The sequence below is a fragment of the Choloepus didactylus genome, chromosome 8, assembly GCF_015220235.1.
Source record: "Choloepus didactylus isolate mChoDid1 chromosome 8, mChoDid1.pri, whole genome shotgun sequence".
Lineage (NCBI taxonomy): Eukaryota > Metazoa > Chordata > Mammalia > Pilosa > Megalonychidae > Choloepus > Choloepus didactylus.
The window spans coordinates 139929282-139944303 of record NC_051314.1 but is presented as its reverse complement, the minus strand read 5'-3'; the positions used below and the strand labels follow the sequence as shown (position 1 = coordinate 139944303).

General features: G+C 39.0%; 1 pseudogene; it reads left to right on the top strand.

The window, feature by feature from the left end:
- The window catches only part of LOC119542954, a 61470-nt pseudogene extending 48942 nt beyond the window's left edge, over nt 1–12528 (top strand).
- Nucleotides 12529–15022: the final 2494 nt, after the last annotated feature.

Sequence of the window (15022 nt, the reverse complement as noted above, 5' to 3'; positions counted from 1 at the left end):
GAGAGCACCAAACAGGAAAATCATGAAGAAAAACACACCCATCATATATTGGTTACACCAGCATATGCAAAGGATAAGGAGATAGTTCTGGAAGCTGCAAGAGAAAAGCAACATATTACATACAAGGGAGTCCCAATTAGATTGAATGCTGATTTCTCATCAGAAACCATGGAGGCAAGAAGGCAGTGGGTTGAAATACTTAAATGCTGAAGGAAAACAAACTAACTGTGAGGCAAGACTTTTATATCTGGCAGGACTCACTTTCAAAAATGAGGGAGAACACATCCTGGGAAATGCACAGATGTAGCAGCCAGGATCCCTTCCACCTCCCACTGGGGACATGGATTTTAAAATCTCTCACAGCAGTGAGACATGTCCCCACCTATATCCAGGCATAGAGACTCAAGCCTGCAGGGATCCATGGCAGGATTTAAGATGTAGGGGAGGGCTAATACAAAAGGACAGCAAGAAAGAGCTTCCAAAATGGAGAATCACAGAGTTACCAACAAAGTCTTCCCTAAAAGCAGTAAGGAGCAAGGCAGAGACTACCCACTTAAAGAGTTTGGGGACCCAGGTTACAGGGGACAATTTCAAGGCCTAGGTCAATGAGATGTAAACAGTCAGAAAGCATGGACAAAAAGTGTGTTACCAGGATTTGATCCCGGTGTCCATCTCCTACCCTTGAGGAAAATAGCAGTGAGAGGCCTGATTCTTGCCTGTGGGGGGGGGGGGCTGCAGAATGGGGAAGCTGGAGGAGTCCTCTACCACAAGTACAGTGGGGGACACAGCCCCACAATGAGCCCCACCCAGTCAGACACTGCCAGGGCTCCAAGAGGTATATGCTTGGGAGGATGATTAAGTCACTGAACAGTGCCATCTGCTGGGCAGGCCAGAAAGTGCAGGGGAACTGCAGGGCTTTTCAGAGCCTCTCCAGACCCTGTCTCAGGTTCTTTGGGGCTAGTCTACACACCCTGCACAGGTACCTGGCCCTGTTTTGGTGAGAAACAAGACAACCCTACTGTCAGAGCAGTATCCTAATACAAACCCAGGCAACAACTAAACCCTATACAAGAAAAATCAACCTTAGAATAGACCCATGAAGATAATCAGATATCCAGATATCAGCAAAAACTCACACAGCATACTAAAACTCAAGAAGATATAACCCAGTCGAAGGAACAAATGAAAAAGTCTGAGTAAATACAGAACAACTAATCAAAGATGTGCAGCCGAATCTCCTGAATCAATTCAAAGAAATCAAGAAAAATGTGTATGAAGAGGTAAAGGATAATAAGAAGACTGTAGAAGAGAATAAAGAATTTGAAAGAATGCATAGAAAAATGACAGATATTTTGGAAATAAAAGACACTGTAGATGAAATTAAAAATATACTGGAGACACACAACAGCAGATTTGAAGAGGCAGAAGAAAGAATCAGTGAAACTAGAAGACAGATCAACTGCGTTTGAACAGAGAAAAGAACAATTGGAGAAAACAATGGAAAAGTGTAAGCAGGGTCTCAGGGAAATGCTTGATAACACAAAGCACTCAAATATATGCATCATGGGTGTCCCAGAAGGAGAAGAGAGGGGAAAAGGGCCAGGAAGAATACTTGAAGAAATAATGGCTGAAAATTTCCCAACCCTTATAAAAGACATAAATATGCAAATCCAAGAAGCCCAACATACTCCATGCAGAATAAATCTGAACAGACCCACTCCAAGACACAGAGTATTTAGACTGTCAAATGCCAAGGAGGAGCAGAAAATTCAGAAAGCAGCTAGAGAAAAGCAATTCACTACATACAAGGGAAGCCAAATAAGACTAAGTGCTGATTTCTCATCAGACACCATGGAAGGGAGAAGGCAGTGGTATGATATATTTAAATACCGAAAGAGAAAAATTGCCAGCCAAGAATTCTCTATCTAGAAAAGCTGTCCTTCAAAAATGAGGGAGAGTTTAAAATATTCACAGAAAAACAGAAGCTGAGAGAGTTTGTTAATAAAACACTGACCCTATGAGAACTACTAAAGGGAGTCTTGCCAGAAGAAAAGAAAAGACAGGGGAGAGAGGTCTGGAGGAGAATACATAATTGAAGAATATTAGTAAGGGTAACTTAAAGGATAAAAAGAGAGAGAAAAAAAATTAGATCTGACGAATGAAAAAACAAAAATAAGATGGTTGAATCCAGAACTGCCTTTGCAGTAATAACTTTGAATGTTAATGGATTAAACTTCCAAATCAAAAGACACAGATTGGCAGAATGGATTAGAAAATATCCTTCTATATGCTGTTTATGGGACATTCATCTTAGACTCAAAGATGCACATAGGTTGAAAGTGAAAGAATGGAAAAGATATGTCATGCAAGCAGTAACCAAAAGAAAGTTAGGGTAGACTTTAAATGCAAAAATGTTATAAGAGATAAAGGACACTTTACAGAAATAAAAAGGGCAATTCCCCAAGAAGAAATAACAATCATAAATATCTATGCTCCTAATTAAGGGGCCCCAAAGTACATGAGGCAAACACTGGCAAAACTGAAAGGAGTAATAGATGACTCTACCATAATCATGGGAGACTTCAAAACACCCCTCTCTCCAATAGATAGAACAAGTAATCAGAAGGTCAATAACGAAACAGAGAACCTAAATAATATGATAAATGAACAAGACCTAACAGACATATATAGAACACTGCATCCCCAAATAACAGGGTCACATTCTTCTCACATGCTCATGGAACATTCTCAAGGATAGACTATATCCTGGGGCACAAAACATGTCTTTTTTCAAAATTTTATTTTATTTTTAATAATTCAATTTTATTGAGGTATATTCACACACTACAGTCATACAAAGCGCACAATCAATTGTTCACAGCACCACCATACAGCTATGTGTCCATCACCAAAATCAATTTTTGAACAGCTTCACTACTGTTCTAGTTTGCTAATGCTGCAGAATGCAAAACACCAGAGATGGATAGGCTTTTATAAAATGGGGGTTTATTTCACTACACAGTTACAGTCTTAAGGCCACAAAACGTCCAAGGTAACACATCAGTAATCGTGTACCTTCACTGGAAATGGCCAATGGCGTCCGGAAAACCTCTGTTAGCTGGGAAGGCACATGGCTGGCGTCTGCTCCAAAGTTCTGGTTTCAAAATGGCTTCTCCCAGGACATTCCTCTCTAGCAAGCTTGCTCCTCTTCAAAACGTCACTCACAGCTGCACTCCGTTCAGTCCCTTTGAGTCAGCATGTTTTATATGGCTCCACTGATCAAGGCCCACCCTGAATGGGTGGGGTCACACCTCCATAGGAGTATCCCACCAAAGTCACCACCCACAGCTGGGTGGGGCACATTCCAAGCAAATTTAACCAGCACCAAAATGTCTGTCCCACAAGACCACAAAGATAATGGCATTTGGGGGACACAATACATTCAAACTGGCACATTCCACCCCTTGGACCCCAAAATGACATTATCTTTCCAAATACAAAATACATTCATTTCATCACAATATCACAAAAACTTAAATCATTTCAGTAACGAAAGTTAAGTACAAGATCCCATCAAAATCAATTACAGGCATGGTGGGTCCTAAGGCACAATTCTCCTTTAGCTTTGGATCTGTGGACTTAGAACAAGTTATATGCTTCCAATATACAAAGGAGGGACATTCATAGGATGAACATTTCCATTGCCATAAGGAGAAACAGTAAGGAAAACAGGGTTAACAGGACCAAAACAGTTCCTAAAACCTGCAGGAGAAACTCCATTAGATTTCAAAGTCTGAGAGTCATTTACAGAACGACGTTGCATCCTTGGGGCTTGAGAGAGCGGGAGTCTAACCCTTCCTAAGGGCCTTTCTGGCAGCCCTTTCCTCTCCAAATGCTTGGGTGAGTGCTCCAACATATCCACACATTGGGGAGACCACCTTCTAGGCCCCACCCTCCTCAAACATCGGGGCAGCTCCCGGATTCCCTTCCATCTCCGGGGCACACGCTCAACCCCTTCAGAACAGTGTGGTGGCAGCCAGGCTCTCTTCAATTCCCTGGAAATGTGCTCCGCCCTCTTTGGGACCTCAGATGGCAAAACTCTACCAGAGCATCGAGGCGGAAAGCCCGCCCTCAACCTCCAGGGCAAACTCACCCTTTCCATGCATGTGGGCTGCTCCGCTCTCCCAGCCCCAAACCTCCTGACTCCAGACCTCAACCTCCATGGCTCTGTCTTTGAAGAGATTTTTCCTTTAATTTTTTCCTTGTCTGTCTTCTCCAGTCCAGACCAGCAATGGCTCTGTCTATAAAGATCTCGCAAAAATTCTGTTGGCTTTGCATGAAGCATGCAGGGGTCAAAGCCATCAGACAATAGGACTTTCCACAAATCTTTTCTGGATAATTCCATCTCCAATCCTGGCTTGTACTGAAATGGTGGCTGGGTTCCATGTTTGGTTACATCCTCATGTTGGGCTGTAGCTTTTGGGATTCCACCCCCTGGAAGCTCGTAATTTTCCAAGCCATCAGCTTCTGGTTTCTTGGAACCCAAGAGTTCAGTTCTAAGTTTATCTCTCTCTGCTCGCATTTTACTATAAGCTGCAAGGAGAAGCCAGGATACGTCCTCCACACGTAGTCTGGAGATCTCCTCAGCTAAGTATTCCAAGTTGTTGCTTCCAGATTCTTCCTTCCATCTGACACCAGGACTCAATTTTGCCACTTTAAAACAAGGATCGCCTTTCTTCCAGTTTACAACACATTCATCATTTCTGTTCAAGTCCTCATCAGAAGTATCTTTAGAGTCCATATTTCCACAAACAGTCTCTTTAAAGTAGTTTTGGCCTTTTCTATCAAGCTCCTCACAATTCTTCCAGAGTCTTCCCCTTATCCATTTGAAAAGCCGTTCCAACATGTTTGGTATTTGCAAACACAGCAGCAAAAGCACCCCACTTCCGGTACCAGAATCTGTTCTAGTTTGCTAATGCTGCAGAATGCAAAACACCAGAGATGGATAGGCTTTTATAAAATGGGGGTTTATTTCACTACACAGTTACAGTCTTAAGGCCACAAAACGTCCAAGGTAACACATCAGTAATAGGGTACCTTCACTGGAGATGGCCAATGGCGTCCAGAAAACCTCTGTTAGCTGAGAAGGCACATGGCTGGCATCTGCTCCAAAGTTCTGGTTTCAAAATGGCTTCTCCCAGGACATTCCTCTCTAGCAAGCTTGCTCCTCTTCAAAACGTCACTCACAGCTGCACTCCATTCAGTCTCTTTGAGTCAGCATGTTTTATATGGCTCCACTGATCAAGGCCCACCCTGAATGGGTGGGGTCACACCTCCATAGGAGTATCCCACTGAAGTCACCACCCACAGCTGGGTGGGGCACATTCCAAGCAAATTTAACCAGCACCAAAATGTCTGTCCCACAAGACCACAAAGATAATGGCATTTGGGGGACACAATACATTCAAACTGGCACAACTACCACACACACAAAAGTGATAAGAATAAAAATTCAAGTGAAAAAGAGCAATTAAAGTAAAAAAGATCACTGTGTTTTTTTTTTTTGTTTTTTTTTTTGCCCCTGTTTTTCTACTCATCCATCCATACACCGCACAAAGGGGAGTGTGGTCCATATGACTTTCCCAATCACATTGTCACCCCTCATAAACTACATTTTTATACAATCAACTTCAAGATTCAAGGGTTCTGGGTTGTAGTTTGATAGGTTCAGGTATTTACTGCTAGCTATTCCAATTCATTAGAACATAAAAAGCTTTGTCTATATTGTGTGTAAGAGTGCCCACCACAGTGACCTCTCGGCTACTTTTGGAATCTCTCTGCCACTGAAACTTATTTCATTTCCTTTCACATCCCCCTTTTGGTCAAGAAGATGTTCTCCATCTCATGATGCCAGGTCCAGATTCCTCCCCGGGAGTCATATTCCACATTGACAGGGGTATTTACAACCCCGGGAGTCAGATCCCATGTAGGAGGTAATGCATCTGCCAAGTTGGCTTAGCTAGAGAGAGAGGGCCACGTCTGAGCAACAAAGAGGCATTCAGGAGGAGACACTTAGGCACAATTATAAGCAGCCCTAGCATGGATGCCGCCTGCTGGTTAGTTAGAGAAACCATGTCTTAAAACATTTAGAAAGATTGAAAATATTCCATGTACTTTCTCTGATGATAATGGAATGAAGCTTGAAATCAATAACAAATGGAGACTGGAAAATACACAAATATATGTAGGCTAAACAATATGCTCTTAAACTATCAGTGGGTCAAAGAAGAAATTTCAGCTGAAACCTGTGAATATCTTGAGATGAATGAAAATGAGAACACAATGTATCAACACATGGAATGCAGAGAAGGCAGTGCTAAGGGGAAATTTATAGCCCTAAATGCCTACATTGAAAAACAGGAAAGAACTAAAATCAATGATGTAACTGAACAACTTGAGAAATTGGAGAAAGAACAGTAAACTAATCCCAAAATAAGCAGAAGGAAAATATGACAAAGATTGGAGCAGAAATTAATGAAATGGAATATAAAAAGCAGTAGAGAAAATCAATAAAAAGTTGGTCCTTTGAGAAGATCAATAAAATTGAGAAACCTTTAGCTAGACTGACAAAGACAAAAAGAGAGAAGCTGCAAATAAATAAAATCAGAAATGAGTGTATGTATGTGTGTGGGGAGATTACCACAGACCCCAGAGAAATAAAAAAAAAAGCAAAACATAAGTGGTTACTCTGCACAATTGTATGCCAACAAGCTAGACAACTTAGATGAAATGGACAACTTCCTACAAACACACAAACAACCTATACTGACTCAAGAAAAAAATAGGAGTTCTCAAGAAGCCACTCACAAATAAAGAAATCTAATCAGTCATCAGAAATCTACCAACAACAACAACAAAAAGCCCAGGACTGGATAGATTCACAGGCAAGTTTTACCAAGCATTCCAAGATGAATTAATCCCATTCTTCCAAAAAATTGAATAAAAGGGAACACTATCTAACTCATTCTATAAAGCTAACATTACTCTTATATCAAAGCCAGATAAAGATATTCCAAGAAAAAAAACTTCAGACCAATATCTCTAATAACTATAGATGCAAAAATCCTCAACAAAATGCTTCCAGATAGAATCCAACAGCATATTAAAAGAATTATACACCATGGCCAAGTGGGTTTTATTCTAGATATGCAAGGTTGGTTCAACACAAGAAAATCAACTGAAGTAATATACCATATTAATTAATTAAAAGGGAAAACCCACATGATCATCCCAATTGATGCAGAAAAGGCATTTGATAAAGTTCAGCATCCTTTCATGATATAAACACTTCAAATGGTAGGAATCAAAAGAAACTTCCTCAACATGATAAAGGGTATATATGAAAAAAATTACAACTAACATCATATTCAATGGTGAGAGACTGAAAGCTTTCCCTGTAAGATCAGGAACAAGACAAGGATGCCCACTATTACCACTATTTAACATTGTGCTAGAAGTTCTAGCTAGAGCAATTAGGCAAGAAAAAGAAATAAAAGATGTTGAAATTGGAAAGCAAGAAATACAACTATCACTATTTGCAGTTGACATGATCCTATATTTAGAAAATTCAGAATAAAAAGACAGCAAAATTACTTGAGCAAATAAGCGAGTTCAGCAAAGTGGCAAGATCCAAGATCCCCAAGCAATAATTGATGGTGTTTCTATACACTAGTAATGAGATATCTAAAGAGGCAATCAAGAAAAAATCCATTTACAATAGCACCTAAAATAATCAAATATGTAGGAACAAACCTAAGCGAGGATGTAAAGGACACAGGAAACTACCAGAACATTGAAAAGGATTCAAAGAAGACCTGAATGAATGGAAAGATATTCCATGTTTATGGATTGAAAGACTAAATGTTGTTAAGTTATCAATTCTTCCCAAATTGATCTACAGATTCAATGCAATACCAATCAAAATTCCAACAGACTACTTTGCAGAAACGGAAAACCAATTATTGATTTTATTTGGAAAGGTAAGCTACCTCTAATAGCTAAAAAAACATCTTGGAAAAGAATAAAGAAGCAGGAGGTATCACACTTCCTGACTTTAAAGCATATTATAAAGCCATAGTGGTCAAAACAGCATGGTACTGGCATAAAGATAGACATATTGAATTGAGAGCTCAAAAATAGACCATCAGATCTATGGTCAATTGATTTTTGACAAGGCTTCCAGGTCCTCATAGGATAGAATAGTTTCTTCAATAAATGCTGCTTAGAGAACTGGAAACAATGTCTGAAAGAAATAAAGAGGACCCCTATCTCACACCCTATTCAAAAATTAATTCTAAATGGATCAAAGGCCTAACTATAAGATCCAGGACCATAAAACTCCTAGAAGAAAATGTAGGGAAACATCTTCAACATCTAGTGATAGGTGATAGTTTCTTAGACATTCTCCGCAAAATATAAGCAATGAAAGAAAAAAATAGATGAATGAGAACTCCTCAAAATTGAATACTTCAGTGTTCCAAAAGATTTTGTGAAAAAGGTAAAAAGGCAGTTGACTCAATTGGAGAAAATATTTGGAAACCACATATCTGATAAGGGTTTATATTCAATATATATAAAGAAATCCTATAACTCAACAATAAAAAGACAAACAGCCCAATTAAAAAATAGGCTAAGCACTGTCAAAAAAAAAAAAAAAAAAAAGGTGAAAAAGAGCCCAGACTTCAATTAGTGATATGAATGAAGCAGGTCTGGTTAAGACCAGGGCAAGCCAGGCCAAAGGGTAAAGGTTGAAACTGATTGTGTTTTAAAACTTCAACTTCCATATGAGACCAAGGGAAGAGATATCTATTTGGTACAGGATCTAAATTTTCTAAACGGTACAACTCTACAGTTGATATGTTCAAACACAATTGCATGGAACTTTGAATAGGAAGTGAGATACGGTAGGTTAGTATAGGTTGGAGTGAAATAGTGACACATCCCAGAGTAATTTGGGCAGATAATAAAAAATATATTTACAGACTCTCCCTCACCAGCCCAAGGATCTGGGGGAAGGTGCGGATGTGTTGGACATCCTCATCTGGACTGGTGTTGATGTTGTCACAAACATTGGGACTGGCGGTTTGATGTGCTGAGCCCTCGAGCATGGGACCTGCCCTTATGAAGTTCGTTACCGCAAAGGAGAGTCTAAACTTGCATGTAATTGTGCCTAAGAGTCTCCCCCTGAGTACCTCTTTGTTGCTCAGATGTGGCCCTCTCTCTCTCTAACTGAGCCATCTCGACAGGTGAACTCCCCCTATGTGGGCCCGACTCCCAGGGGTGTAAATCTCCCTGGCAATGCAGAATATGACTCCCGGGGATGAATGTGGACCCGGCATCGTGGGACTGAGAGTATCTTCTTGACCAAAAAGGGGGATGCAAAATTAGACGAAATAGTTTCAGTGGCTGAGAGACTTCAAATGGAGTCAAGAGGTCACTCTGGTGGACATTCTTATGCACTATATACATAACACCTCTTAGGTTTTAATGTATTGGAATAGCTAGAAGTAAATACCTGAAACTACCAAACTCCAACCCAGCAGTCTGGACTCCTGAAGACAATTATGTAATAATGTAGATTACAAGGGGTGACAGTGTGATTGTGAAGACCTTGTGGATCACACCCCCTTTATCTAGTGTATGGATGAGTAGAAAAATGGGGATAAAAACTAAAGGACAAGTGGGGTAGGATGGGGGGATGATTTGGGTGTTCTTTTTTCACTTTTATTTTTTATTCTTGTTCTGGCTCTTTCTGATGTAAGGAAAATGTTCAGAGATAGATTGTGGTGATGAACGCATAACTATGTTATACTGTGGACAGTGGATTGTATACCATGGATGAATGTATGGTGTGTGTGAATGTATTTCAATAAAACTGAATTTAATTAAAAAAAATGGGCTAAGGACATGAATAGATATTTCTCTAGAGAGGAAATACAGATGGCTAAGAGGCACATGAAAAGATGCTCAGCTTCACTAGCTATTTTATACACACACACACACACACACACACACACACACACACACACATATATATGGAGAGAGAGAGAAAAAGTAAATTTGTTTTTTTGTTTTTATTGGGGTATGGGAGATGTGTTGGGGCATAGCCACCCAGGGAATGTATCAAAACCGCAAATGAGATATGAGTTGGGGCATAGCCTCCCAGGAAATGCAAATCAATCCCACAATGAGATATCATCACACACCTACTAGAATGGCCACTATTAAACAAACAGGCAACTATCAGTGTTGGAGAAGAAATGGAGAAATTGGAATTTATTCACTGCTGGTGGAAATGTAAAATGGTACAGCAACTGTGGAGGATGGTTTGGCTGTTCCTCAGGAAGCTAAGTATAGAGTTACCCTGTGACCCATCAATCCTGCTGCTAGGGATATACCTGGGAAATCTAAAAGCAGGGACATGAAGAGACATCTGCACACCGATGTTCATAGGGGCATTAGTCACTACTGCCAAAAGATGGAAACAATCCAAGTGTCCATCAACAGATGAATGGATAAAAAAATGTGGTATATACATGTGATGGAATATTATTCAGCAGTAAGAAGGAATGAAGTCCTGAAGGATGCGACAACATGGATGAACCTTGAGGATATTATGTTATGTGAAATAAGTCAGACACAAAAGGACATTTTATGAACTCATTGATATGAATTAATTATAATAAGTAAACTCGTAGACACAAATATAGAATATAGGTTACCAGGATATAGAATGAGGCTAAAGATTGGGGAGCAGTTGTTTAATAGGTGCAGAATGTTTAACAAGGGTGAACTTAAATGTTTGGAATAATTGACAGTTCTGAATGGTGTGTGAGTGATGTGGAAAGGGGAAGTTTAGAGTCATGTATGTCACCAGAAGGAAAGTTGGAAGTTAAATCATGGGAATGTATAACATAGTGAATCTTGTGGTGGAAATAGCCCATGATTAACTGTACAAATATAAAATGGTCTTTCATGAACTAGAGCAGATGTATAACACTACTATAAGTAGTTAGTAATAGACGGGTATATAGGGAAAATGTACCTATTGCAAACTATGGACTAGAATTAACAGTAATATTTTATTACTTTTTTATCAGCTGTAACAAATGTACCCCTCAAACAATACAGGTCAATAATATGAGGGGATAAGGAGTATGGGAGGAAAAGGGTTTTCTTTCTTCTTTTTATTTTTTTTTTCTGGAGTAACGAAAATGTTCAAAATTTGATCATGGGGCTGTATACACAACCATGTGATGATACTTTGAACCAGTGATTGTATACTTCAGATGGTTTCTATGCTGTGTGAATATACTCAATAAAACCGCATTAAAAAATAAGGGAGCAATTAAGACCTTTGCAGATAAACAAAAGCTGAGGGAGTTTATCACCACTAGATCTGCACTGCAAGAGATGCTAAAGGGAGTTCTTCAGATTAAAGGAAAAACACTAGACAGTGGTTTAGCACAGAATGAACAAATAAGGACTAGCAGTAAAGATAACCATTGTGTAACTATAAATGCCAGCATTATTGTATTATATTGTTTGTTATGTAACTCTACTTCTTTCTTCCTACAGATGCTAAAATGCACATGAATAAAATAATGATAAATCTATATTTTTTGGACAAATAATGTACAAAGATATAAGTGGTAACATGTACAAAAAAAAGTTGGGGGGGGTTGGTAACAAATGTGCCATGTCTGCTAGGGACAGGGGTCATGGACTTGCCAGAGGCCATTGTCCTTTACTCTGTGAAGTAAGGGACCTGCTCTCTGCTTTTGTGGGAACTTCTTTCCTGCCTCAGCAACGTGAGGCTTTTCATGTGGAATGTGGTCCAGATGCTGTTAGTTAATTTTGAAGGGGGGCTCTGATCCGTGGACCTGAAATGAAGACTGAAGTTCTCCAGAAACCTTTCATCTGCCATCACAAGACCTAAGTGGGAGATTAGATGGTGCACTATGAAAGCTACTTGGAAAAGCATGGCACATTATTTCACTCCACTCACACACATGGCAATGGTCAGCCCATTTCATTTACCCTGGCATCCTAGAGGCACTCAAAGTTGGGACCAGGCCTTGAAGGGAATGTGTGTGGAATAGAATAGAGTACACTGATATTCAACATTGACCTCCTGGAGATTCAAAATGGTGCACAATCCCACAAATCATTCCAAGAAATGGATCTTAATGATGGTTGGAGACTCTCTAAGATGAGGTTAAAGTGTATTTAAAGATGGAGTTTAAAAAGCATGGTGCAGGGAATGAAAGTCATCATCATGTTTTGGTGGAGGATATTTTTGATAAAGAAGACAAAGACAAAGATAGCTTTATATCTGCCAGGAAATTTATATATTAACATGATGAGTTACAAAGATATGCCTGTTCATTTTATACAGCACCAAGGGGGCAATCATCATTAAAAAAGTTTTATTTTTTAACAAGGTTTTGTTCCTGCTATATTTTCTAATTTTATATATATTTTTTCTAAATATTATTTAAAGACCCCTCTTAAGGATTCTGTGTGCCCATTTATCTCTGGTGAATTATTGGGAAGAAAGTATCTTCAAATAGGAGACTTTGGGGCCATTTTGCACTTTCACATATGAACTCTTGTGTTTTATTTGCTTACTTGTAATTTTGAAATATTACAAACGGGAATATGCCAAAACAGGAGACCAGGTTATAGCCCAAATCAACACCCTATATTTCTGCCTCCCTCTATTTCTTCCAAGTTAAATACTGCCATATTTAAAAAGCCTTTTGCAATAGCTAAAAGCTTACTGTTCATGTTATAATGAAATAGCTTTGTCTTTAACTGCTTTTGAGTATGCTTAAGGTAAAGGGGGAGATGGTTGTTCATAGCTACTGTTTTATTGAGGAGATGTGCAGTGCTAAAGCAGGCAACAAAATCATAACTTATAAATATGCATGCATTGAAACATTCTGCCTAGGACTTAAGTGGCTAGATAAGTGACTAGTAACTAGTGACTAATGACTAATAGATTATTAGTGTTTATGATTGATGTGTGTTTCTTTGAGTAAAAGGTGTCAAAATATTGTAGACAAGGTAGAGAGTTTATTTATTCAGTGTTTATGTTTTAAGGTTACCAGATTTTCCTTCTGAATTCTTTGATGAATGTAAACCATAGTGTATTATACTGTAATAGGATTATCTCAAAGGAGAAATTAATAAGTCAATGGTGACTTAACCCTGTTCACACTAATGAAATGAACAAGCTGCAGCAAGTATTTTAGACCAAAATTGCCATTATGAAAACAAAGGAGCAGAGGTTTTTAGGGTCTCCTTTGTTCAAATTTGTAAAACTGTCTATTCTGGGGAGACAAAGCTGCGTGGTGATCTTGCCATCAAAGTTTTCCTATTCCTGTGTCATCAAAAATGAAGCACACCCTTCCAGCTTCTAACCTGGGTAAAAAATTGATGAGTTTTATCTTAAATTGACTTTTATCCTTATTACTTTGAAAAAGTGCCCAAAACTCCATTTACTAAGCATATGTCTTTAAAGTTTACAAAGTGCTATCAAGTATATTATTTTCTTTGATTTTATTGCTCTGAAGTCTATGAAATAAGCTGGTGGATTTTACTGTACCATTTTATAGACAAAGAAATTATCATTCAAAGAGATTGAAGGTCAACAGCCAATGTGTAGAACTGGTTTCAGTCCCCCAAGTTGTGTCTTTCTACTGCCCTCTAGTATTGAAAAAGTGAAATTTTGCTTCTAATTCACTGGGCTCGATTCTCTCTTCAATTTGTTGAGTGGCCATATCTGTTGTTCATTTTTGGGTCCTTATCCTGTAAAGATGGTTGACTGGCTGTTTCCTGTGCTTTAGAAATCTCCTTGTGATCCAGGAATGGCTCTAATTTCACAGAATAATCTTGGGTCTAGTGCCAAATTGCCCTATATATCCTGTGCAGTGAAAGGTTCCAGGTGAATTTTTCTTATCCTTTCATTCCTGTTTACTGCAGGTTTTTGTTTCTTGTTTTTCAAGAATGATGGAAAATTATTAAATCATATATAGACTATTTGTATTAATTGTATATTGGCATTTTCCTCACTAAAACATTTTCCTCATTACATTTTTGGGAAGAATATAGTATAATGCCTTTCACTGACAAAATCAACTATACCCTGAAAAGTCTTATATCATATCATTATTGATGTTTTCCTGATCCTGGAGGAGTTATAAGTTACAGTACAGAAAGCCATACATTGTATTGTAGGAGGAAGGAAAATAGCTTGTCCTGTGGTAGGGAAAGAAAAGTAGAGAGAATTTTGATTATCCAGACAGCATATTTCTTTATCATACGTTGTTCCGGTTTGCTAATGCTGCCGGAATGCAAAACACCAGAAATGGATTGGCTTTTATAAGTGGGGTTTATTTGGTTACAAAGTTACAGTCTTAAGTGTCCAAGGTAAGTCATCAACACAGGGTACCTTCCCTGCAGAAAGGCCATTGGCATCCAGAAAACCTCTGTTGGCTTGAAAGGCACGTGTCTGGCATCTGCTTTCTCCCAGGTTGCATTTCAAAATGGCATTCTCCAAAATGTCAGTGTCAGGTTCCAGTGGCCATCTTCAAAATGTCTCTCAGCTCCAGCTAGCTATGAGCTCCTGTCTGAGCTTTTATAGGGCTCCAGTGAACTAACCAAGGCCCATGCTGAATGGGCAGGGCCACATCTCCATGGAAATGATCTAGAGTCATCACCTACAGTTGGGTGGGTCACATCTCCATGGAAACAACCTAATCAGAAGGTTCCAATCTAATCAACACTAATACATCTGCCCCTACAAGACTGCATTAAAGAATATGGCTTTTTCTGGGGGACACAATATATGCAAACCAGCACACATGTGAATTACTATCAATTCCCATCTCAAATATTTGCACATAAATAGGTTCTGGTTGTTTTAAAATTATCTACATTTTAATTTAGCTGTACCTTT